Source organism: Dendrobates tinctorius, unplaced genomic scaffold (assembly GCF_039654945.1).
Source record: "Dendrobates tinctorius isolate UK_male_01 unplaced genomic scaffold, ASM3965494v1 ptg000165l, whole genome shotgun sequence".
Classification (NCBI taxonomy): Eukaryota; Metazoa; Chordata; class Amphibia; order Anura; family Dendrobatidae; genus Dendrobates; species Dendrobates tinctorius.
In genome coordinates this window covers 10,073,304-10,101,149 of record NW_027361832.1, presented here as the reverse complement: position 1 = coordinate 10,101,149, position 27,846 = coordinate 10,073,304, and positions in this window count along the sequence as shown.

Below are 27,846 nucleotides of genomic sequence, written 5' to 3'. Positions count from 1 at the left end.
GCCAATCCTTCAGGCACACAAGTTTCTCACTGTTTATTCTTCTAACCTTTTACTCTTTTTAAAATTGCTTCCATTCTCCTGTTATTGCGGAGGAACAAAGCAGATGGAGCAATAGGTCAGAGCTATAAATGACGCAGTGTTATCCTTTCACTGGAGCACGGCAATTGTTAGTATTCTAGTAAATGGCGTAGATCAAGGAACGGAGGGATTATGTCATGGGACATAATTGAATTACAGGTGCAGTGGAGTGTAGTCTAACCCTGTGGAAAGTAATGTGTTTTTAGAATCTGATCATTCAATCCCCGGCTTCCTGTACTTTTAAAATTAGTCTCCTGTAACCCCGAGGCTGGTGCAGGAAGCGCTGCGGCTCAGTGATGTGGGAGGTGACCCACTGGGTAGAGAACATACAGGCCTGTGTAATGTAGACCTTATTGATCTACTGCAAGTGCTTCTCACTAAATTAGAATATCATCAAAAAGTTAATTTATTTCGATTCTTCAATACAAAAAGTGCAACTCCTATATTATATAGAGTCATTACACACAGAGTGATCTATTTCAAGTGTTTATTTCTGTTAATGTTGATGATTATGGCTTACAGTCATTGAAAACCCAAAAATCATTATCTCAGTAAATTGGAATAATTAGCAAAAGACACCTGCAAAGGCTTCTTAAGTGTTTAATAAGGTCCCTTAGTCTGTTTCAGCAGGATCCATAATCATGGGGAAGACTGCTGACTTGACATGTCCATAAGGCAGTCACTGACACACTCCACAAGGAGGGTAAGCCACAAAAGGTCATTACGAAAGAAGCTGGCTGTTCACAGAGTGCTGTATCCAAGCATATTAATGAAAAGTTGAGTGGAAGGATAAAGTGTGGTAGAAAAGGGTGCACAAGAAACCAGGATAACCACAACCTTGAAAAGATTAAGAAAAAAACATTCAAAAATTTGGGGGAGATTCACAAGGAGTAGACTGCTGCTGGAGTCATTGCCTCAAGCGCCATCACACACAGAGACGTATCCAGGACATGGGCTACAAGTGTCACATTCCTTGTGTCAACCCGCTCATGACTAATAGACAACGGCAGAAGCGTCTTACCTGGGCCAAGGACAAAAAGAACTGGACTGTTGCTCAGTGGTCCAAGGTTTTGTTCCCAGATGAAAGTAAATTTTGCATTTTATTTGAAAATCAAGGTCCCAGAGTCTGGAGGAAGAGTGGAGAGGCCACAATCCAAGCTGCTGGAGGTCTAGTGTGAAGTTTCCACAATCAGTGATGGTTTGGGGAGCCATGTCATCTACTGGTGTAGGTCCACTGTGTTTTTTCAAGAACAAAGTCAGCGCAGCCGTCTACCAGGAAATTTTAGAGCACTTCATGCTTCCCTCTGCCGACAAGCTTTATGGAGATGGAAACTTCATTCTCCAGCAGGACTTGGCCCCTGTCCACACTGCCAAAAGTACCAATACCTGGTTTACAAACAACAGTATCACTGTGCTTGATTGGCCAGCAAACTCGCCTGACCTTAACCCCATAGAGAATATATGGTGTAATGTCAAGAGGAAGATGAGAGACACCAGACCCAACAATGCAGACGAGCTGAAGGCTGCTATCAAAGCAACCTGGGCTACCATAACCCCTCAGCAGTGCCACAGGCTGATCGCCTCCATGCCACGCTGCATTGATGCAGTAATTGATGCAAAAGGAGCCCCGACCAAGTAGTGAGTACAATTACTGAACAGACATTTCAGTAGGCCAACATTTTGGATTTTAAAATCATTTTTTCAAGCTGGTGTTATAAAGTATTCTAATTTACTGAGATAATGACTTTTGGGTTTTCATTGGCTGTAAGCCATAATCATCAACATTAACAGAAATAAACACGTGAAATAGATCACTCTGTAATGACTCCATATAATAGATGAGTTTTGATTTTTGTATTGAAGAACTGAAATAAATTCCCTTTTTGATGATGATATAATTTAGTGAGACGCACCTGTATATGTTGATCTACCAGGTCAGCCACATAAAAGCCTCAGTTACAGCAGCTCGGGCTGTGAAATCTGAGTTTCTCACTGAATTGTTGTTGTATAGTGAATTGGGTCACACATGGCATTAGTTCTTCTGTATAGGTCTCTGAATATAGAACATTGTGTAAATGATTGCTAATTTCAATACCATGTGCCATTTGGGATGCATTAACCATGTGAGTTCCTGGAACTAAAATCAGAGTAGTGATTATTAGTCACTAAATAAAGCCAGTTTCACCCAAACAGGACACAATTGCTAGAACTTCTATTACAGCCAGACACAGGCAGAATCTTATTCATTTCACAATCTGCTCAGATCATTGCTATAGAATTGAGATTAATGTCATATTTGCATGTAGTTAAAACAAGGGACCCTGGCCTTGGTTACTGGTGGGTCCTTGGCACACCAGTCTGACACTGATTACAGCCACCCTACAGTACCAGAATCCTATTGCACTTGTTCTACTGCACTTGGGCCATAGGTTAGAACTGAGGTCCAAAATGCGTAGGCAAAGCAAACCAGGTTATCCGTATAGATGTTAAATTTTGACATTGGGCTCATGCAGGTGTCTGTGGAACTCTGAGCAACGGGACCCACAATGCTCAGACTGTCTGTGAGTCTCCCAACTAAAACTCGACATCCTCATATTTACCTATACAAATGTTAGAAAGCAATATTCCCATTTGTTTCAGCGCTGATGCTTGTTTATATCTGGTCTTTTGGTTACTGGCTTTCTGCGTATGACCGCTGCAGACAATCAGTAGTAATTGATGGGCTTCATTCAGACATCTCTTAAGCAATGTACATGTTCTACCAGTTGTTTTTCGAAGTTAATATGTACCTATTATTGTCTGTGGAGTTGGAGTGTTTTTTTGTGTCTGCAAAAAGAAAACCATGGAGACTTGTCTGTTTTTAGATCCAAGTTATGGATCAAAATTGCTCAACCAAGTGAAGTCGCGGACAACACACGGATGGCATCAGTGACTAACATTTTAATAGGTACAGTGGGGAAAATAAGTATTTGATACGCTGCCGATTTTGCAAGTTTTCCCACCTACAAAGAATGGATAGGTTTGTAATTTTTATCGTAGGTACACTTCAACTGTGAGACAGAATCTAAAAATAAAAAAAAATTAGAAAACCATATTGTAGGATTTTTACATAATTAATTAGCATTTTATTGCATCAAATAAGGAACTTAAAATGTTTCTTACAGAGCCACTCCTTAGTTGCCCTGTCAGTGTGTTTCAGGTCATTGTCATGCTAGGAGACCCAGCCACAACCCATCTTCATTGCTCTTACTGAGGGAAGGAGGTTGTTGGGCAGAATCTCACGATACATAACCACATCCATCCTCCTTTCAATACGGTGCAGTCATCCTGTCCCCTTTGCAGAAAAGCACCCCTAAAGTATGATGTTTCCCCCACCTTGTTTCACGGTTAGGATGGTGTTCTTGGGTTTGTTCTCATCCTTCTTCCTCCAAACACGACCAGTTCAGTTGATACCGAAAAGTTCTATCTTGGTCCCATGCCTCCTCTGGATCATCCAGATGGTTATTGGCGAACTTCGTATGGGCCTGGGCATGCGCTGCATGAGTAGGGGGACATTGCGTGCCCTGCAGGATTTTAGTCCATGACGGTGTACTGTGTTGCTAAGGCCAGGGTCACACTTGCGAGTGTGATGCGAGAAACTCTCACATCAATGCCCATCCTTGCCGCCGGCACTCGGGACTGGAGTGTGCGGCTGCATGTATTTCTACTGCCGGCGGAAGTGCCAGGTATTGATGCAAGAGACTCGTGCAAATTTCTCGCATCACACTCGCAAGTGTGACCGTGGCCTAACGGTCATGTTTGAGCCTGTGGTCCCAACTCTCTTCAGGTCGTTGATCAGTTCCTATATAGTTCTGGGTTGATTCCTGACCTTTCTCGTAATCTTCCTTGCCCCACAAGGCCAGCCCCAGACCTAGGAAGATTGACAGTCATCTTGTGTGTCTTCCATTTTCTAATAATTGTTACAACAGTTGCCTTCTCGCCAAGCTGCTTGCCTATTGTCCTGTATCCCATCCAGGCCTACAATTTTAGCCCCGGAGTCCTTAGACAGCTCTTTGGTCTTGGCTATGGTGGAGAGGTTGGAGTGGGTGATTGAGTGTGTGGACTGGTGTATTTTATACCATTAACAAGTTCAAACTGTTGCAATTAATACAGGTAATGAGTGCAGAGTAGGAGGACTTCATAAAGAAAAACTAACACGTCTCTGAGAGCCAGAATTCTTGCTGGTTGGTAGGAAGGTGATCAAATACTCAATTTGCATTTTGTTGCATGAATTATGCAAAAAAAAAAAAAAAAGGTACAATATGATTTTCTGTATTTTTTTTTTTTAAGATTCTGTCTCTCACAGTTGAAGTGTGATAAAAATAACAGACCTCTCCATTCTAGGTGCGAAAACTTACAAAATCGTCAGTGTATGAAATACTTATTTTCATCACTGTAGGTGAAGCATTCCATTTTTTTTTCCTTTTTCATACATGAAAAATCACTGATGAAACTAATTTTTTTTGTTGTAAAAGAAAATCACTGGCTGAAGCCTTAGCGTGTGTATACAAGGGCAGATCTCTGACTAAATGTACACGAGTTGATCGGCTCGCAGACAAAATGCTTACCACACCAGTCGCTAAAAACTGTATGAGGTTGGAACGACTTATTATTGGCAGCACACCCCGCTTTAACTGGTGACCTATATTAATGAGTCAATGAGCTGATGAATGAGCACCTGGTTACACCTTCATGGATCTGAAAAATATCTATGCATCTTGTGTTTTAATTGACTTATACAAGTAAATAAAAATAACACAAAAACAACAGACTGAATGAAAAACACTTCAAAATTCACATGACATCCATGATTCATGGCCCTGACCCGTAGTAAATCCAGAGGTCCCTCATATGGTGATATTATTATTATTATTTTTTATTTATATAGCACCATTAATTCCATGGTGCTGTATATGAGAAGGGGGGTTACATACAAATTACAGATATAGTTAACAGTAAACAAATTTACATTGACAGACTGGTACAGACGGGAGAGGACCCTGTCCTTGCGGACTTACATTCTATGGGATAGAGGGGAAGAGACAGAAGGTCGGGGGTGCAGCAGCTCTGGTGGTGATGAGGCGGCAACTCGGGCGGTGGTGAGGCGGTGATAAAAAATATAATACATGGTGGGGAGAGACTGGTAAAAAAAAAAAAAAAATCTAATGAGGGGAATAGATTTATGTAGTCCTCAGTATTGGGGTCTATGCACACAGTATTTTTATGAGCTTTAGGGCTCAGACGAACATGCAAGAAACTCAGACGAGTCTCGCACGTCAATACCCAGCACTGCAGCCAGCACTCGGATTGGAGTGTTCAGCTGCATGTGTTTCTATGCAGCTGAACGCTCCGTTCCGAGTGCCGGCGGCAGTGCCGTGTAATGATGTTCAGGTGCGGTGGGTTGCTAGGGACATCATGGTCCAACTGTTCATGGCAGTGGGAGATGGCATAGAGTTCTCTGATGGACATGTAGGGAGATGGGGCGGGCTGGTGGTATCCCTCTCGCATTAGGGCCGGAACTGTCGGGACTGTCACCATTGCTGCCGGGGGAATGACTTTCTGACTGGAAGAGACCTTTGCACCTGACTGCAGAGTGTGGGTCTGATATGAAAGGGACAGGGCGCGCCAGAAATGGGCTTTTGGCAGGAAGACAGCATATGTGACAGGAAAAGGTTGACTCCATCTCTGCAGACCGACGCCAACAAGCAGTCCTGCTTTGCGCTCTCAATTCCCTCGTGCATACAGACTGTGTACCTCCAGAGACCACTACTCCTGTCGTCTCTGACGTGACTAAGGCTAGTTTCACACTAGCGTTTATTCCACGCAGTGCACGGTGCCGCTAAGCCGCGCCCCCTGCCGGTTCCCTGCCCGCCCCATCCGGTCATCGCCGCCTACTATCGCACATGGACGCTTGCGATCTGCGCACCCTACCTTTAGCATAGGGTGCGCAGATCATGCGCTGGCCGTGCGCTAGTAGGATTTTGGCGTGCGCTGCGCACTTTTGAAGGTGCGCCCGTGCGCGCCGAACGCAGCATGTTGCATTTCGGCGCGCTCGGCGCACCTTCAAAAGTGCGCAGCACACGCCAAAATCCTGCTAGCGCACGGCCAGCGCACGATCTGCGCACCCTATGCTATAGATAGGGTGCACAGATAGCAAGCGTCCATGTGCGATAGTAGGTGGCGATGACTGGATGGGGCGGGCAGGGAGCCGGCAGGGGGCGAGGCTTAGCGGCGCCATGCGCTGCGTCGAATAAACGCTAGTATGAAACTAGCCTCACTCTCTGATTTTGAGCCAGTCACAGAAGAAGAAGTAATCAGGCCCCACCTGTCTCTAATCTTCCCTTCATCTCTAAACTCCTGGAACGTCTGGTCCACTCCCGTCTTATCCGCTATCTCTCAGATAACTCTCTTCTCGACCCTCTACAATCCGGTTTCTGCTCTTTACACTCTACTGAAACTGCCCTCACTAACGTCTCTAATGATCTACTATCAGCTAAATCTAATGGTCATTACTCCATGCTAATTCTCTTGGATCTCTCTGCAGCATTCGACACTGTGGATCATCAGCTCCTCCTCACTATGCTTCACTTCATCGGCCTCAAGGACACCGTTCTCTCCTGGTTCTCCTCCTATCTCTGACCGCTCCTTTACTGTATCTTTTGCCGGTTCCTCCTCCTCTCATCTTCCCCTTACTGTTGGGGTCCCTCAAGGATCGGTTCTAGGCCCCCTCCTCTTCTCTTTGTAAACTGCCCCTATTGGTCAAACAATCAGTAGATTTGGTTTCCAGTACCATCTCTATGCTGATGACACCCAATTAAATACTACTTCTCCTGACATCACGAAGAAGCAGCAAAAGGAAATCAGTGCATAGATGTCCAAGGTATGATAAAATCACAAATCTTTATTAGATAACACAGGTAGAAAAGCACAAACAATGACAAACAAAGGGTGACACAAACAGAAGCAGAGCAAAGGGGTATACAGTGTCAAAAACCTCACTCTGACCCTTATCGTGAGTAAACACCTGGTGGTAAAGATAAATAAGTATCCAAGTATAAACACCCAATATATAACAGGCAGACCAGTGAAAAGCAGTAAGGGGTAAAATCCCCAGCTGGCATCACGCCTGCCTGTTTAGAAAACACCAGTGATTGTCTTACCGCTGTCTCTAACATCATGTCCTCCCTCTATCTGAAACTGAACCTGTCAAAAACTGAACTCCTTGTGCTTCTTCCCTCTACTAACTTACCTATGCCCGACATTGCCATTTCCATGTGTGGTTCCCCATTACTCCTCAGCAGCATGCCCTCTGTGTTGGAGTCATACTTGATTCCGAGCTTTCATTCACCCCCCACATCCGATCACTGGCTCGCTCTTGTTATCTGCACCTCAAAAACATTTCCAGAATTCGACCCTTTCTTACTTTCGACTCTGCAAAAATTCTTTTTTTTTTTTTTTAAATTCGTTTATTAAACCATAAGCAGTTATACAATACACACATTTAGTATATGATGTTAAGCTTGATACAAAACATACATATGTTCAGATAACCTGAAATGTAAAACATAATGTGTGCATCAGTTATATATAAATAAAGCAAAACATAACACCAATTAAATCACAATAGTTTCGTGTTATTATTCCAATGATGAAACCTGCCTAGCTTCTAAACCGTACCTACGCCTACAAAAACATAAACTATCCCGCAGCCTACTTCCACATAATGAGCTGTTTACTGTGTGACATCCCTGCTCTGCAAAGTGAGGTGAGAGGAATTCCACCTCTCCCAAATCTTTTCGAATTTACCCGGGCACCCTCTGTTGTGATACAGCGTATGTTCATATGGGATAATCGAATTTACCAAAGTGATCCAGGACCGAAGAGAAGGAGGTGAATTCCCCATCCACCGTAATGCTAGTACCTTTCGTGCCATAAACAGTGTTTCCCGTAGAAAAATCCCAACATAGTGACCCCATGCCTCCTCATCCCATACTCCAAATAGACAGATTCCCGATCTCAAAATAAGATTGTCGGGCAAAAAATAATTTACGTTTCGCTTTGGTGTCAGTATATTGAGCATATAACCTTTGAGCAGTCAGCCATTCTACCCTATTACTGTTAGTTTGATCAGATATATAGGCTGCCTCCGAATCTTTCAGATGTCGCTCCATCTCGCCATCCTCCTCCGATGTCACCCGTTTAATGTAAGAGATCGTAGAGGACAAACAACCCCGTAGATAAGCTTTAAGAGCATCCCAAAATACATTAATATTTCGGGGTTCAGGGTGGGACGAGACGAAGCAACGTAACTGATCTATCGTTCTATCAGGCGATGTTATCAACTTCAGCCAAAAAGGGTTCAACTTCCATGTTATCCTATTGGTCGATGGCCCGTATTTAAGCTTAAGAATAACAGAACTATGATCCGAAATCCCCCTACTTCCATGTTTAATATCATCTACCCACGCCGCCAGACTGCCGGATCCAAAAATGTAGTCTATGCGAGACAGAGAGCGTTTAGTGGAGGAACGGCAAGTATACTCCCTTGTCTCAAGATGGCGCACTCTCCAAAGATTCAGCCACCCACTACCCGCCATGAATTGTGACAGTTGGGATGTGCCCGGGGGGGGGGACTCCACGCTGTACTAATCTGAATTTATCAAGATGACTGTTCATGACCAAATTAAAATCTCCCATACAAATGACATGTGCATCTGGGTAATTCAAAGCAAAGCTCAATGTCTTCTGAATGATTGATATATTGGCCGGAGGGGGATTATAAATACAAAGAATAACATATTTCTGAGAGTTGATCAGCACATGCACAAACACAAATCGTCCCTCAGGGTCTTTCCGGGCCTCCCTGGTTTCCCACCGAACATCTTTATGAATTAACAGTGAAACCCCCCTTGAATAACTGGTGTGGAAAGCATGTATAAACCATTGCACCCACGGTTTCTGTACCCACCGAACCGTGTCCCTGGTCAGGTGCGTCTCCACCAAAGCCACAATGTGAGGACGGTAGTGTCTAATTTGTGAGAACGCCTTAATTTTCTATCGAGGGGTTTTTAGGCCTCTTACATTCCAAGTCATACAAATCAACCTAGAACCCATTCCCGTCCATCTGGATATGTTGCATAATGGTGCCCGAACCGAGTGCAGAGATCCCGCCCAGATAGCAAAATTGGCGTTGGCTGCGGCATTTACCTAAATAACTGTAAAAACTAAAACTTTTGAAAGAGATAAAAAAACAAGAACCTAGTAACATAGGAGCACAGTCTCACGCCCCCATCAAAAAATAAACAAGGGGATATCATCACTGAGCACAGCGTCCGGTATTGTTGATTACTGGGAACTCGCCGAGAGAGCTCCAATTAGACCTTTGGTTGAAAGGATCCGAAGTAACAGCCGCCACTTTAGGATTCCTTCACAGGGGACCCCCTATGGGACCGCAGCCACTCAGTCGCCTCCGCCGGATCCGTGAAAAAGACGGAGGAACCCTCATGAACAACCCGAAGTCGGGCCGGATATATCATCAAGTATACAATGTTTCTGTCCCTGAGCCGTTTCTTGACCTCGATGAATTGTGTCCGCTGCTTCTGCAGTTCCATGGAAAAGTCCGGAAAGATGGAAACGACAGCATTGTTGAACTTAATAGGACTTTTTAGTCGTGCAAGCCACAGAATGGTATCTCTGTCCTTATAATTGAGCAAGCGTGCCAGGAAAGGTCGAGGTGGGGCCCCCGGTGGCAGGGATTTTGTAGGGACCCTATGAGCTCTTTCAACAGCAAACATTGAGGAGAATTCATCTCCCAGGGAGGTCTTAAGCCAATCTTCCAGAAACTGCTCAGGATGCTGACCTTCCGAGCGCTCAGGCAGCCCAATGATGCGGATATTATTCCGGCGCATTCTGTTTTCCAAATCATCCGCCTTCTGTTTCCAAGCATTCATGGAGCCCGCCACCTTCGTTAATTTAGCCTCCATGGGTGTAAAGGTATCTTCCACCTTGGACACCCTTGTCTCCACCTCCGTAATGCGTCCCTTCATGGCCTGCATACCCTGACGGAGTCTCCCCACCTCCGTGTAAACATCCTCAATTTTCTCCATCAGGGATGTCCTAGTCAAAGAGATAGCTTGCATCAACTGCTCAGATGCCTGCTTAAGGGTCAATTCCTCCTGTTCCGTCTCCTCCTCACCCCCAGAAGGGCGATTTTTGCGCTGAACTTGAGAGGAAGTGGTCCTATAATGTCGTGCACTTTCAGCGGGGTAAGGTCTGACAAACTGACAGTTTTTCCGCCGCTCCTGACCCTTTAAGTCGGCTCATGGTTATCTGCAGTGCGGGTTAATGAAACAGCTGAAAACGTGTGGTCCGGTTATCACCCACCATAGATGGGGGTTACAGCAGGGCTCGTAATAGTTAATTGTAATTCAGGCCACAGAGGGATGCCACAGGGATTATGAGGACGGCAGCCAGCCTCGTTTAGCACAGTTCCTTGTGGCCAGGGGAGGGAGAGGGGCCCCACAGAGACAGCTGCAATGGGGGAGGGTGCAAAAAGCCTCCCTTAGTAATGGCGCCAGCCAGCGCAGTGAGCAGTTAATAAAAGAGGGATACCATGCAGGGCCCACTTTTTCAGGGCACTCACCGTGCGCCCCCTCAAGAATGTCAGCCGGTATCTTCACTGCCCGGCGGCGGTGCAGCGGTGTAAGCCGACGCTGCAGCTCTCAGCAGCTGAGCTGCACATCCAAGATGGCTGCCGCCTCAAGGGGGGGGATCAGCAGCCCGCTCCTGTCTCCCCCGCCGCCCGCTCTCAGAAACTGCCTCCTGATCTGCCGCGGGGTACCCAGGGGTCCCGAAGTCCAAGGGGATCCAGCCAGAGTCAGATAAGTCTCCAGGAAGGGGTCCAGGGTCTAGGATCCAACAGGATGATGAGGAGCTCTCCTAGCCAGCGTCCTCTCCCGTTCACGGCATAGCCTTGCCCCCTCTGCAAAAATTCTTACTGTTTCTCTTATTCATTCTCGTCTGAACTATTGTAACTCTCTACTAATTGGTCTCCCTTTTTCCAAACTCTCCCCTCCAATCTGTCTTGAATGCTGCAGTCAGGATCATATTCCTCACCAATCGTTACACCGATGACTCTACCTTGTGCCAGTCATTACACCGGTTACCCATCCACTCCAGAATCCAGGAGAAACTTGTTACATTCACCCACAGAGCACTCCATGGCTCAGCACCACCCTACATCTCCTCCCTTGTCTCATTCTACCACCCTACCTGTGCCCTCCGTTCTACTGATCACCTGAGGTTAACATCCTCAATAATCAGAACCTCCCACTCCTGTCTCCAAGACTTTTCACATGCTGCGCGAATTCTTTGGAATGCACTACCCAGGTTATTACGATTAATCCCCAATCCCTACAGTTTTAAGCGTGCCTTAAAAACGTGTTTATTCAGACTGGCCTCAACACATTAATCTAACTAACCCTGTGTTGCCCATTCAAGATTTTTACCATAACCTGGTTCCTCGTATCATGTTCTCACATGCTTTATGCATTTAATAGCCCTCTGTGTCTGTATTGTTACATACTTAGGCTGATATCCGGTTCATGCAGCATTACATGAACACCCGATTCTTACACTTGGCTGGTCCGAACAATGAAAGTAATTGCTACCATCTACCTTTTGTGTCTCCCCTTTTCTACATAGACTGTAAGCTTGCGAGCAGGGCCCTCATTCTTCTTGGTATCTGTTTTGATCTATGTGTTTATTGCTATGCTGTAATGTCTATTGTCTGTACAAGTCCCCTCTATAATGTAAAGTGCTGTGGAATATGTAGGTGCTATAGAAATAAAATTATTATTATCTAAAAGGCATTGAGTGCACAATCATTCCCTAAACTTTGGCCAGTAACTGTACTACGAAATACCAATAAACACATTGGTAGATCAGTATTTTTATGGGAATTAGGTAATGAAGTGAAAGGTAACATTTTAATGTGGTGCTCTTTTATATTTACAGGTTATATATGCGTTACTAGTACTACACCCCGCATCTGGCTGAGATGTCTAGTGTAGAGAGTGAATAATGATTGACCTCTAAAGGGAGATGTGGATAGGAATTACATGGAATTTCCCAGACCGTGAAGTCCAAAACGTTATTGAGAATAATAATTCATCCACTTCATGTTCTTGTATACTGTCCGTTAGGGACTTTTTTTTTTTATTAAAAGCTCATTCTTCAAGACAGAAATTTGAACTCTGTGGAACCCACACAAGCTAAATGCAAGTGTCCTAGTAAATAGATGATGATAATAATAATAGTCTTTATTTATATAGCGCCAACATATTCCGCAGCTCTTTACAGTTTATCAGTTTCAAAACACAAGTCATAATTAACAACGTTAACAATAGAATAATTAAAGTAAAATAAGACAACCATGCTCATGAGAGCTTACAATCTACAATGAGGTGGGGGAGATACAGAGTACAGGTGTGTATTTACAATGATGTATTTACAATGATGGTCCAGCCATCTTGATTGAGTGAGGGATGGATGGAGATAGTGAATGGGCTACACGCGCACATACACATAAAATGACTTTGATTAGCGAGCGTGATAGGCTGCTCTGAACAGATGTGTTTTGAGGAAGCACCTAAAACTGTGCAAATTGTGGATAGTCCTATTTTCTAGGGGTAGAGCATTCCAGAGGATTGGCGCAGCGCGGGAGAAGTCTTGGAGTCGGGAGTGCGAGGTGCGGATTAGTGCAGACTTTAGTAGAAAGTCTTTTGCAGAGCGCAGCGGTCGGCTAGGCCGATAGACAGAAATGAGGGTGGAGATGTAGGGGGTTGCCACACTGTGGAGAGCTTTGTGAGTAAGAACAAGTACTTTTGAATTGGATCCTATAATGAATGGGCAGCCAGTGTAACGATTGGCGAAGAGCGGACGCGTCCGAGTACCGATTAGCCAGATGGATGACCCTGGCTGCTGCATTAAGTATGGACTGGAGAGGGGAAAGTCGAGTAATGGGGAGGCCAATTAATAGAGCGTTGCAGTAGTCCAGGCGGGAGTGGATCAATGCTACAGTGAGGGTTTTTGTTGTTTCCATGGTGAGAAAAGGGCCGATTCTAGAGATGTTCTTTAGGTGTAAGCGGCAAGAGCGGACAAGAGATTGTATATGGGATGTGAAGGAGAGATTGGTGTCAAACATAACGCCCAGACAGCGTGCCTGCTGCCTGGGTGTTATTATGGTGCCACCCACGGAGAGGGAAATGTCAGATTTAGGGAGGTTAGTAGACGGCGGGAGCAGAAGTTGTTCAGTTTTGGAGAGGTTGAGTTTCAGATAGAGAGTGGACATGATGTTGGAGACTGTGAACAGACAGTCACTGGCGTTCTGTAGTACAGCGGGGGTAAGGTCGGGGGATGACGTGTATAGTTGTGTGTCATCAGCATAAAGATGGTACTGAAAGCCAAATCTGCTGATGGTCTGTCCAATTGGGGCTGTGTAGAGGGAAGAGAAGGGGGCCAAGGACTGAGCCCTGAGGTACCACAACAGCCAGAGGAAGAGGAGATGACGTGGAGCCAGCAAACAAAACACTGAAGGAGCGGTCAGAGAGATAGGAAGAGAACCAGGAGAGAGCGATGTCCTTAATGCCTAGTGACTGGAGCCTATGGAGTAGGAGACGGTGGTCAACAGTGTCGAAAGCTGCAGAAAGGTCGAGAAGAATGAGCAGACAGTGTTCACCGTTACATTCTGCTGACAGAAGGTCATTGGTAACTTTGATGAGTGCAGTTTCAGTCGAATGTAGGGGGCGGAAGCCGGACTGTGAAGGATCTAGGAGGGAGTGGAGAGGTAATGGGTAAGGCGGGAGTAGACTAGGCAATCCAAAACTTTAGAGATAAAGGGGAGATTGGAGACTGGTCTGTAGTTGTTTATGCAGCATGGGTCGAGATAATAGTCATGATGGTAAACGAATGCCAATGCAGTTTCTTCCCACAAAACGGAGTATATCCTAGCCTAGGTGGTGGACATCACTGACTCAAACATAATATACAATATAAAAAAAAAACATGTTCAGGTGGGTCCAGTATGACCTAAACTAAAAAGGTACTTAGCTTATGAATTTCTGGATAATAGGCATGGTCAGAATATAGTACCTTTTTACTTCAGGCCATACTGGCTCCACCTGAGCTTGTTTGTCTTTGATGCTATTTTAATATATTTAATCAAACATATGTATTTAGCTTGTGTTGGTTCAAGAGGGTTCTTTCATGTTTATTGAGGCATTTTAACATCCTACATTGAAATTTACTGGGGTTTATTATCCTACCATTTAACATTGATGAGTGACCGTGCTAGGATAAGGTGTTATCCGAGCATGCTTTTGTGCTAACCGAGTGACTTGTGCGTGCTCTAATGTCTTGTGGCTGTTCGACAGCTGCAACACATGCAGGGATTGCCTAATAAACTCATCGGTTAGCACACAAGCATGCTTGGGTAATGCCTTATCCGAGCATGTTCGCTCATCTCTAATATGCATTTATAGTATGGCAATTTAGAGTATTGACAGCATATGTATATGCTAATGCCAACCAAGTGGTTAGATACTTGCTCATTAATTATAAGGTTCTCTCAAGTACTGACTCCATGTAAATTCTTATAACCTGTGGTTATTGCCCATATACATGGTTTTTACTTCTGTCTGGCCAGTTTTATTTATTCGTTTTAGATCAACATCGTATAGGGTGCCAACTTCTGTGGCTTTGGTTGATGTTAATGTACAGTATGACTATTGTTTAGTGCAGGGTAAGCACTGGATTAGACAGACAACATAGGGATAAAATGCTTAGTGTACATTGGTGGTAGTTGGTTGATATTAGAAAGATAAGATACAGTTAATGTATAGAACTAGCCCACAGTGGGTGGGGAATAGTGTTGATAAAAAGGGGGCACTTCCTGGTAGTAGGTCAGATAGGGAAGTGCAGTAATAAGGTCAAGTTCAAGTACAGTGGGCTGCTAGGGCCGGCATGTACCAGTCGTTCGAAGCAGTGGGAGGTCATACTGGAATCCTGAGAGGACGCTCTTGTCAAGTCTGGAGCCCACGGTCTGGCATAGGGGCTGCAGGGCACATCTTGTCCTCAGGCGTACAGGGGAAGATGGACCGGGACCTGTGTAGATGGAAGATACTGGATACCAGGTGCACTGTTGAGGTGGACAGGAAATTCCTGATGCTGATGGCGTCAGTGGGCTTAGAGATAGTCCAGAACAAGCAAGTGGTAGGGATGAAGAGGTGTTGTACTGAGGAAGTACACACAGGGCAGCACGGTGGCTCAGTGGTTAGCACTGCAAGGAGTTTGTATGTTCTTCCTGTGTTTGCGTGGGTTTCCTCCGGGTTCTCCAGTTTCTTCCCACATTCCAAAGACATACTGATACGGAATGCCCCATCAGGGACAGCGATGATAATGTGCGCAAACTGTAAAGTACTACGGAATATGTTAGCGCTATATAAAAATAAAATTATTATTATAAGTAAGAAGTATGGAGTGTTGCGCATTATCCCACATGTCACAACCTGATGAATTTAAACTGACTAGTAAACATTTGCTTGTTGTAATGAACTCGGTATCCCTTGAATTGTGTGCGGTGGCTCATGAAGATGGAGGCCCCAAGACAGCGAAGGCCTGCGGTCTACAAGTGAGTGTGATGCACCCCACACCTGCCAGCACACTGAGACTGGGACATTGGTTTTCTGTAAAGTGCCAGAGCGTAACCAGACAGCAGCTCAGCTATGATTACCGCTCTTGCAACTTTACACTTGTCTACTATCAAGCATATCTGGGATGTCCTTAGTTGGCAATTGCATACGGAGCTAGCAGCAGTGGATCTTGATGCCCAAGTGCAATCAGTGTGCCAGAAAATTTGTAAGTAATTGGAAGTTTTGCCCACGTTTCACCTTGAAGATATGTAATATAATTTTTCTTGTTGGTAATGAAGTTCTTTTCTGCCCAGCATTAGGTAGTTGACAGAAATAGGAGGAGTTAATATTTGGGACTAGCCCAGGGGAAAGGAGTAGGAACTAAGTAACGGCACAACAGAGAACTTCCTGGTAGTGGGTCAGAGAGGGACGAGCATGCAGCACTACTGACCTTAGGACTGACTGAGAAGCAGAACCGTGTGCAGTGGGTGTCCTGTGACAAGAGAGGGACAACTGAGCGCATAGTAAAATCCTACGGAGAAGCGAGTCACTGTCTGGAGTGGAATCGGTCCAGAGTGAAAGAGAGGAAAGTAAGAAGTATCTGGGCCTGGGGCAGGAAGCCTAGCGGGATGGTATGGACTTGTCTGGTAGTTGGGTAATGGGCCAGAGAAGGAAAGATAAGTGAAAGGAAGAGGAAGTGCCCTATGGTATGGTCCAGAAGGGTCAATAAAGTGGAAAGCTAAATAGCAGCCATATTGGCATAGAAAACTGACCTAAGGTGAGAAGGACATGGAACTGCAGGTGAAAGTATAGACTCTTGCTTGCTGGACTGTACTGCCACTATTGGGGGACGAGGGGGCTTCCAGGGTAGTGTGTTTGGCTGTGCTGAGACAGAAGAGCTAGGAGAAGCAGAAAAAGAGATTGATTCCAGGAAAGGGAGGAAGAAGTGTTGGATAATGTTCCATGTAATAACAGAAACATCTACGAAGATGAATGTCTACTATCTGCTGAACACATTTCCTCAGAAGTTATTGTTTAGTAAAAATAAGTTAATTTGTAAGCTATAGCCTCTCTCATTGATCTCAGCAACACCTGGTCCTGGCCGGCCGAAAACAACGGCACCATGTGGTCTGAAAGGTCGTAAAGCCCACATACCCATCCAAGACCCCCATTTTCATTTAGCATGTGGAGGCAAAAAGCACGAGTTCCTCGCCCACGGTTACCACCCTGTGCCACGTTACACATTCCTCAGAAAACCATTAATAGCCTCTTGTACAGCAGCCAAGGCCTGAAACTGAAGGGATTTCTGTGCGTGGCGCTCATACTCGATTACTTGTTTCAAAACATTTTTTTTCCATTTTTTAAATAATTTGCATATCAATCATATGTCTATCCATCCTGGGATTTCCATAGATGGATACATGGATCGATATTGCACTTACATGATGGATAGCTAGGAGATACATTAGACTGCACACATTTGCTCTAGCTCAGTCCTTGTATTGCGCGGTTTACACAGCCGTGCTTTTTAAGAAGGAGACATCATTTTGATTTTCTTGGCTACATGTTGAATTGTCCCTGAGGTGTTAATGGGAACATCTCAGCCTGAAGTTTTGTGCTTATTGCTTTGCAGGTGACTGTACTGACGGCTGTTACTAGGCAACCGCTTCAGCATCATCACATATTTCCTTTATACTGCAGATAAATGGAGGAGTACTGTGCCGTCTGCAGGATGTAATGAGGTTAACAGTGTTACATTTCACCAAGAGGTTCTGTACCGAGATGTGAATTCACAATGAGCCAATGTGATAGGAAACAATTCTGGTAATTATCATTTACGTTGCAGCAAAATCCTGTTGAGTAACATGACGGTCCCTGTGTCTGCCATCATATTACTCTGAAGCCCCCCATAAACTCTAGATATCAGACAGACGATGAAGGACTTGGCCGATTTCTCAGCTGTCTGGTATCTCGCTGGACTCTCCTATTAACAGGATCCGGTGGCATGACTCGAAGCTAATGTGCCCCATTGCAAAAGCTCCAACAGGGCCCCCAATTATTGCAAGTCTTTCATAGCTTTAGTCTTTTTATATAGACCAAAGAGACTTTTTGGGCCCCCTCGGCTCCAGGGCCCGGGTAGAGATTGCAGCCTCTGCACCTGTTGTAGTTACATCCCCTACAAGGAGCGCTCGCTCTGACAACCTCATGTGTTCTTTTTGAAAAGTCACCGTCAGACATCTCTGGTGGTGGCTAATCTCTTAGACAACAAAAGGATTCCAAAATCAGATATACCGGGTCTTCAACATCATCTGTCAGGGGTCGTCAGACACATTAGTGTGGGGGCCTATAGTAATGAGCATTGCAACAAGCATTTTTTTACATATACAGTTGTGTGAAAAAGTGTTTGCCGCCCCCTTCCTGATTTTCCTATTCTTGTGCATGTTTATCACACTTAAATGTTTCAGATCACCAAACAAATTTTAAAAATTAGACAAAGATAACACAAGCATACACAAAATGAAGTTTTTAAATGAAAGTCTTTATTATTAAGGAGAAAAAAATCAAAACCTACAGGGCCCTGTGTGAAAAAGTGATTGCCCCCTGAATTTAATAGTTGGTTGGGCCACCCGTAGCAGCAACAATTGCAATCAAGCATTAGCGATAACTGGCAATGAGTCTATTACAATGCTCTGGAGGAATTTTGGCCCACTCATCTTTGCAGAATTGTTGTAATTCAGCCACATTGGAGGGTTTCCGAGCATGAATCGCCTTTTTAATGTATTGCCACAGCATATCAATCGGATTAAGGTCAGGACTTTGACTAGGCCACTCCAAAGTCTTAATTTTGTTTTTCTTAAGACCTTCAGAAGTGGACTTGCTGGTATGTTTTGAATCATTGTCGTGCTGCATAATCCAAGTGTGAGTCAGCTTGAGGTCATGAACAGACATTGTCCTTCAGGATTTTTTGGGCAGACAGCTGAATTCATGGTTCCATTTACTACAGCATGTCTTCCAGGTACAGAAGCAGCAAAACAACCCCAGACCATCACACTACCTCCACCATATTTCACTGTTGGTGTGATGTACCTTTTCTAAAATGCTGTGTTACTTCTATGCCAGATGTAATGGGACATCTTCCAAAAAGTTCAACTTTTGTCTCGTCAGTCCATAGATTATTCTCCAAAAACTATTGGGGATGATCAAGATGTTTTCTGGTAAACTGAGAGGAGCCTTTATGTTCTTATTGCTCAGTAGTTGTTTTCGTCTTGGAACTCTGCCATGCAGGTAATTTTTGCTCAATTTCTTTCTTATGGTGGAGTCATGAACACTGTCCTTAACTGAGTCAAGTGAGGCCTGCAGTTCTTTGGAAGTTGTTGTGGAGTATTTTGTGACCTCTTGCAAAAGTTCTTGCTGCGCTTTTGGGGTAATTTTGGTAGGCTGGCCACTCCTGGGAACATTCACCATTGTTCCATTTTTTCACCATTTGTGGATAATGGCTTTCATTGTGGTTTGCTGGAGTCCCAAAGCTTGAAAATGGTTTTGTAACGTTTTCCAAACTGATAGATCTCAATGACTTTGTTTGCCATTTGTTCCATAATTTCTTTGGATTGCGGCATGATGTCTAGCTTTTGAGGATCTTTTGGTCTACTTCACTTTGTCAGGCAGGCCCTATTTAAGTGATTTCTTGATTGAGAACAGCTGTGGCAGTAATCAGGCCTGCGTGTGGCTAGGGAATTTGAACTCGGCTTCCTAAAGATGTGATAACCCACAGTTAATTTATGTTTCAAGGGGTGGGGGGGGGAAATCATTTTTTCACACAGGGTCCTGTAAGTTTGGATGTATTTTTCCTTAAAACCTGCATTTTGTGTTTAATTGTATTATCTTTGTCTAATATTTAAATTAAACATGCAAAAGAATAGGTAATCAAGAAGGGGGAAAACACTTTTTCACACAACTGTATTAGTACAATTTTAGTAAAGGTAACCATTAAGTCTCATCCTGTAATTTTCTTTATGTCGTTAATTTTCAACCCCCTAATGTGCAGTTTGCAGTATGATCCAAGTGGCAGATTCTCTTGTGAGAGTGTCTTTTCCAGTAATATAGGCTGGATGTGAGCTCTGTGTATATCTGTGTTTTTTCATCCTGTTTTCTGTGCCCTCCAAAATACTTTCTCACCTCTCTGCAAGCCCCTATCTCTTCTGCATTCTCTAAAGGCCCCGTCACACTAAAGGCCCCGTCTCACTAAGCAATCTCGGTAGCGAGATCGCTGCTGAGTCACAACTTTTGTGACATAACAGCGATCTCACCAGCGAGATCGCTGTGTGTGACAGCGATCAGCGAGCGGCCCCCCTGCCGGTGTCGCTGATCGCTGGAAGAAATCTCTGGACATTTCTTTGGTTGCTGGTCTCCCGCTGGCCAGCACGCATCGCTGCGTGTGACAGGCGGGAGACCAGCGATCAGGTGTAAAAAATAATTAAAAAATAAAAAATATAGTTATTCTCACCTTCCGACGTCGCGTTCAGCCATCCCGCCTCTCTCCACGCTCCGGTCCCAGTGATCCTTTGCACGAATGACCGCGAGACTTTGTTATCCCGCGAGACTGTGACATCTCGCGGTCATTCTCGCAAAGGATCACTGGGACCGGAGCGTGGAGAGAGGCGGGATGGCTGAACGCGACATCGGAAGGTGAGAATAACTATATTTTTTATTTTGATTCTATTTTTTACAGGATGGCCAGCGATGCTGGGCGCTCGGCATCGCTGTGCTGATCGCTGGTGAAGCTGTCTGTGTGACAGCTCACCAGCGATCACATAGCGATTTACCAGCGATCCTGACACCTTCATATCGGTGTCGGGATCGCTGGTAAGTCGCTTAGTGTGACGGGGCCTTAAGCGACTTACCAGCGATCCCGACACCGATATGAAGGTGTCAGGATCGCTGGTAAATCGCTATGTGATCGCTGGTGAGCTGTCACACAGACAGCTTCACCAGCGATCAGCACAGCGATGCCGAGCGCCCGGCATCGCTGGCCATCCTGTAAAAAATAGAATCAAAATAAAAAATATAGTTATTCTCACCTTCCGATGTCGCGTTCAGCCATCCTGCCTCTCTCCACGCTCCGGTCCCAGTGATCCTTTGCGAGAATGACCGCGAGATGTCACAGTCTCGCGGGATAACAAAGTCTCGCGGTCATTCGTGCAAAGGATCACTGGGACCGGAGCGTGGAGAGAGGCGGGATGGCTGAACGCGACGTCGGAAGGTGAGAATAACTATATTTTTTATTTTTTTAATTATTTTTTACATCTGATCGCTGGTCTCCCGCCTGTCACACGCAGCGATGCGTGCTGGCCAGCGGGAGACCAGCGACCAAAGAAATGTCCAGAGATTTCTTCCAGCAGTCAGCGATACCGGCAGGGGGGCCGCTCGCTGATCGCTGTCACACACAGCGATCTCGCTGGTGAGATCGCTGTTATGTCACAAAAGTTGTGACTCAGCAGCGATCTCGCTACCGAGATTGCTTAGTGAGACGGGGCCTTAACACTGAAAGGAGGATGGGACAGAGCACAGACAACCATCAGGGTCAAAAGAATAAAAGAAGAACAGTATAATTCACAGTTCAAAGAAAATATCTCCAGCATTGTTATTTTTGTGTACTGAATACAAAAGCAGATCTCTCAGAAGAGATGAAGGGTCCTCATCAAATTGTCACTTATGTCAGGTAGAGTTTTCCTGATATTGTAAAGTTTTGGTAATCACAATTTTCTTGCTCTGGAACTGACCTCATAATTTGGGCTTCTTTTGATTGCACTGAGAGCTTTGAAATTCCCTTGTCTTACTCCACAAAAACACAGAAATGTCAATAAACACATGTCAAAGCTTTTGACGTAGATATATAAAACAGGACGATGTAATCCACAGCTGCGCCACATTCTACTTATCTGACCAATACCAATCAAAACATCCCCAATTAGCTGTGGTCTGTGTGTAGACACGGCCAGTCCCGACTTATCTGAGGAAGGACACCTGGTCTTCGCAAAGTGATATAATCAGCCTGAGAAACAAGAAAGGAATCCATGTTCTCTCTGTTCTGTCCTTGTGGCGTGGAGCCCTGCATATGATGAATTTGGCGGACATTTCAATATACACTTCATATAAAACGCCCCCCGAACATCACGATTATGGGCAGAATTTACTACGACTGACGTGTCATATACCAATCTTACATTTAGTTGTGCTGGAGCAGGAGGAACCACATCGCTCACTTCGCTTTATAAATTTGACATATCTTTGTCTGTCCATGGACCAGAAAATGAAATCATAACAGGTGTAGATTTGTTCTATAATTAATTCCAATTTCTGGAGTAAATTATTGCAAATATGTCAACCACCTCCCATAACCACTGTCCACCTCACTTGTCACAGCTTTGAAATGTGGGGGGGGGAACGAAAGCACAAAATGGTAATATTTCACACAATTTTTCTGCAAACATAGCATATGAAAAATTATATTTCATTTTTTCCCTTTAAAGGGGTTGAAAGGTCTTAGACTAGAAGTCTGCAGTCACTCTATGTGACTGCAGATTTGTGAATCCTTACATTGTGCACTCAATGCCAGTGTAGTGAGCGAGGCCAGATACTGCCTAGTCAGAATGTGGCCAGAAGTAGGCAAATAGCATACTTGCAGTCATATGACTGCCTGCTTCCAGCGCTGACATGGTGAATTCTCGCAGCATGTGCGATGTGAGGATTCACAAGTCTGCAGTCACATAGAATTACGGTGGACTTATAGTTTACCATCTTAAAGCCCTGATGGAGAAAACCCAAAAATGACTACCGTAATGTTCACATAGCATTTTACAAATCTTTTATAATTTATGATCATTTTGGATCATAATGTTTTTTTCTTTTGAGTATGTGACCTATTGGCAGCTGAGGGGCCGTGCCATGGGAACAAGATTCGCACCCAGTTATGCCAATCTGTTCATGTAGCATTTCATGTCCCTGTTCATTGGGAAGTCATTCCTGCCAAAGGGCCACATCCTGTTCTATAATACATGATTGATTCTTCATTTGGACAGGGACACGAGAAGAAGCTCAAAAGTTTGTGGACAATTTGAAGAAAAACTCATGGGGTTTGGGGTTCACTTATTCTGATTCTTGCATAGAATTCCTAGATCTGGTTATTTCTAAGAATGACTCAGTAGGGATCTTCATGGCTACCCACATCAACAAAGTGGATGTAAATAGTTATTTAGATCTATCAAGTAGCCACTTACCTAAATGGATTAGGAACTTGCCGTACGGCCGATATTGGCAGATACAAAAAAAAAGTGCACGAATCATAGTAATTTTCTTCAGGAGTCACAGGTTCTGAGGAAATGATTCTGTCACGAATGTGTCAGAGGCTGCAGACCGTTGCACTACATCTGTCTGCAGAAGGTCACAGTTGTTTCCTTTCAGACTTGTGGCCACCTCACCTGGTGCTAATGACCTTACCTGGACCTGGGTCTTTATAACTCCCAACTTCCTGTTGGGAGTTGCGGGTGATATTTCTCATTTGCACTTCTCTGTTGGGGCTTGGAGCTGTAACAGTCTGCTAGGGTCCTCTTTGAGTTTGGAGGGTGTCGGCGTGTCTCTCTGAGTCTACTCAAGCTAAGTTTCCCAGTGGTTTCATTTCTCCTTACTGTCTTTAGTGTTAGTGGGATTGACTAGCGTTCTGATGCAGTGCTTTTCGCCAGGGTCACACAGGGACTAGGTATCCTGCTCGGCGATAGGTGCAGAACCTTTATAGGAACAGCAGGACAAATATGGTGGCGTCAGGTCAGCCTAGGGGTCTCCACTTCGCCCTTCCCTTATCCCTTTGTGTTGCATTTAATCTGTCCTAAACAGTGCGTGACAGGTTCTGGGAAAATGGCTATCCTAAGGGCATTTGAAAAGATGCGTTCTGAAGGACTAAGAACTTAGGGCACTTGTATTGTTTAATGAAAATCAATAATGAATATAAAGCAATCTATGACTGGGCCGGGAAATTAGATTGATGAAAAGTTAAAATTCAGCTTTGTAACCTTTTAACAATTCCCACAATCAGGTTCTGGGATTGCTTAGGAAGTATTGGTTCATTCTGGGGAATGACCTTACCATATATTAGCTCAGAAGATACCAAAAAAGGAAACTATATTGTTTTTAGAAAAAAATAGAAATTTGACTTTTATTTACATCTAGCCATATTAGTAAGAAAGTACTGAACTCACAAACTGGTTATTATTCCTTGTTTTCTGAATTGGTAGGGATTTACGGATGTGGGGTTCTAAGGCTATGTGCACACGTGCAGATTTTTAGCGTTTTTGCAGCGTTTTTTCCCGCGAAGACGAGGTGAAAATGCTAAAAATCCACAACCCATTGTATTCAATGGCACTCCGCACATGCTGTGTTAATGCTGCGTATTTTTCCGTGGCGGAATCGCATCGTGGAAAAATATGCAGCATGCTCATTCTTTTTGCAGAATTGTGGGGATTCCACACACATAGGAATGCATTTATCCTCTTACCTTCCGCATGTGGCTATGCCCACCATGCGCAAAGTAAGCGGATTCTGTGCGGATGGTACCCAGGGTCTGGAGGAGAGGAGACTGTCCTCCAGGCCCTGGGTACCATATCACTGTTAAAAAAAGAATTAAAATAAAAAATTGTGATACTCTCACCTTCAGGTGGCTCCTGCAGCGTTCCCAGGCCTCAGCGATGCTCCCGGAAAGTCCCGTTCCCAACGATGCCTTGCAACAATGACTTGTGATGAAGTAGGGGTCTCGCGAGAAGCTACGTCATCTTGGGTCATTGTCGCAAAGCATCATTGGGAACGGGACTTGCCGGGAGTATCGCAAGGATCGGGAACGCTGCGGGGGACGCCGCAAGGTGAGAATATCACGTGTTTTTTTTTCTATTATTATTTTTAACATTATATCTTTTTACTACTGATGCCGCATAGGCAGCCTCATAGTAAAAAGTTGCTCACACTTGTTAAACACTATGTTTGACGAGTGTGACCAACCTGTCAATCAGTTTTCCAAGCGATGCTACAGATCGCTTGGAAAACGCTAGCATTCTGCAAGCTAATTACGCCTGCAAAATGCTAGTTTTTCACGGGAATTCCACATACGTATTTCCCGCATATTTCCCGCAGCAGGGAGTTGCGGAATTGCCGTGGAAATTTCCGCGGCAATTCCGCACGTGTGCACATAGCCTAAATGTTTATGTTGTGCTGCGATTCCACATGGGTGAAGACACTTCCATTCAAGAATTACTGGTGAGGTTGGTTGTTCCATGCAGGCTGACCACAATAGAATGAACAAGCACACACAACATTAGAAGTGAGGTACTGAACCACGGTTTCTCGAAACCTTTCTTTATTTATCATCAAAAGAAACCTTAGTGTCTGTGTTTAAAATTATTAGAACTAATTCTCTGATCGATTTCAGAGATTGATCAATCAGTCCTTTTGGATCTTTAAATTGGCAACCATTACTCCTAAGGGTCTTAATGGAACCATTGAGCACCCACGGTAAGGTCAGGGTTACTATAATGGAATATCCTTTTCTGGACTAAGGGGGCGACCAGCAGTTTGCTGATGGGATTTATAGTATAACCCCCCTTTATAATCTCGAGTTCAAGGGAATGATCATATTTATCCATATACATAGTCTTGATGTCATTAAACATAGAAGTAGGTATGTGGGTTTATATGTTTTTCTACTGTAATTGGGTTGAATAATGATCGGTAACAGTAGATGAGTAACAGCAACCTTCTCCAAATTCCCTAACTAAGGTTTATACTTTAATGCAACTAGAGGTAATTGAAATATCATTGAACACTGAGGTTTGCCTGTTGATATCTATAGACCAAGATCAATTTGGGGTGCACTGCTGTCAGATGTTTCTATGGCCATTAATTTGCTCTAAATGGAATGAATAATAGATTATTAATTATATATTTTTATACATAAATTTGACTATGTTTAATAATATCATATGTAATTGTGATGCCATTATCTGCTTGTATACAGGTCCTGTATGTATGTATGTATTGTGTGTATGTGCCTGATGAAGAGGACGGACCGTCCTTGAAGCGTGTAGACAATTAAAGAGCTTTCATTCTTGGACCTGGCTTGTCGGTGTGTTCTTCCTATGCAGCATCTGGACGATACCGCTTCTTGTTTTCCTCAGTTTCCACAAATCTTTAATGGTCACTATCGTTTCAATGAACTTGGGTTCATCTGATGGCCAATACAATGATTTATAGCAAAGTATTTTATTTAGTAAATATGACCTTTAAAGTTCCTATTTGCCTAAGATGCTGTTTACTTCCTGCTGTCTTTTATTAAATCGGGATGTCCTAATCTTTCGGCTCCTGCTCCCTTTCTGTTAGACTGCATATATACAGTGATGAGCAAAAGGGTAACAATGTTTGGAACTTTTGACTTTCAGGCTCCATATCTCACCATCCATTACTGCATCGAAAACGAGACTACCATCATTTTATAGACATCTTCTCTATCACATATATAAATCCGACTTGCAACTATTTAGCATATGATTAGTTATGCAGATTCTTGTAATGATGACAGTCTCACATTCTAAGCAGTAGTGGATTGTGATATATGGAGCCTGAAAGTCAAAAGCTCAACACATTGTTACCCATTTGCTCCTCGCTGAACAAATCAGGTTGAGGTTTCAGTCCAGGAAAGGCAAGAAACAGGATAACAGCAGATGCAGTGTTTACTTGGGAAGCAAAGGAAAGGACATTCCAAAACCTATAGTGCTGGCAGGATGTCAGTGAAGAAGTATCTCCCTCTCAATGTGTTGGATGGCAAGTTACTGAACATGAAAATTGGGACAGTTTCTGGACATATTAAACTGGTATATGCATTAAAATAGACTTTAAATCGATGTTGGGATTAAGGTTAACATGACCATTCTATAGTTTTTAGTTAAGTGCCAGGTACAGGGATAGTAGTGTTGTGCCATCAAGTTTGACATTCTCAGTTTATGATTAGGTGAGTCGTGAGCTTTTGTGGAGTAAGCATTATGAAGCAACTGGACTGAGTGGTCCGGTGATAGAACAGTGCCTAAGGGGGTCAGCAACAGAGAGGGTCCACCCTCGACCCCATATAAACTGTACAGATGGGCACTTTCCTCATACACAGAGTGCATTGCTCACTACTGTAGTCTCTGTCTTAGGGCTCATTTAGATGTCCAAATTTTTTGTTTGGGGCCATTCACTTGTCCGACTTTTGTCTTGGGCCAAAGGGTCCGTGGAAAATCACGGAGACATGTCCAATTTTGAGCCAAGGGTCAATGGGTCTGTGAAAAATTTGGACTGCACTCGGATATCATCAGTGTGCGTTCCAATTTTCATGGACTGTTAAAAAAAAAAAAAAAAAAATTCTCCACCTCCTTTCTATTTCTCCACATGCGAGAAAATTTGACCAAACTCTGATCAGAACAATTGGTCCATTTTTCTCATAAGTGAAAAAAACGGATGTCTGAATGAGCCCAGAGAGTTTTTTTTTTATATTATTGCGTATTTTAATTTCCTTCTTCACCAAGTAAATATTTTTAAGGAACAAATCATCAATATTAGTTCAAACTTTCAATTTATTTCTGTATGCAAAAGAGGAGCCTCACCTCGCAGCACTGATTTGCATTTCTCTGGGATCACTACTAACTGCACGCATCTGGTAAGCTAATTACCGTCCAGTAAACGTATCTGGAAAGAATGGAAAAGTTTGTTTTTCCCTGTTAGTGGTTTGGAGGGCTTTCTGCTCTGAATAAAAATATCTTTGGGCTGAATTCTGTGTAGGAAACAGGAGGTTTACTTAAACAAGCAGTGTGTATAATGTCATTTGACATGACGTCCTAACCAGAGAAGAGCAGATTTGTGGTGGGGAGAACGTCGTGTCCCATGTACGGCAATGCGGGTATGAACACTTGGCATGCCCCTATGGTTTTAGCTTCAGGCTTCTTTGACCTATGGCTCCAATCTCACA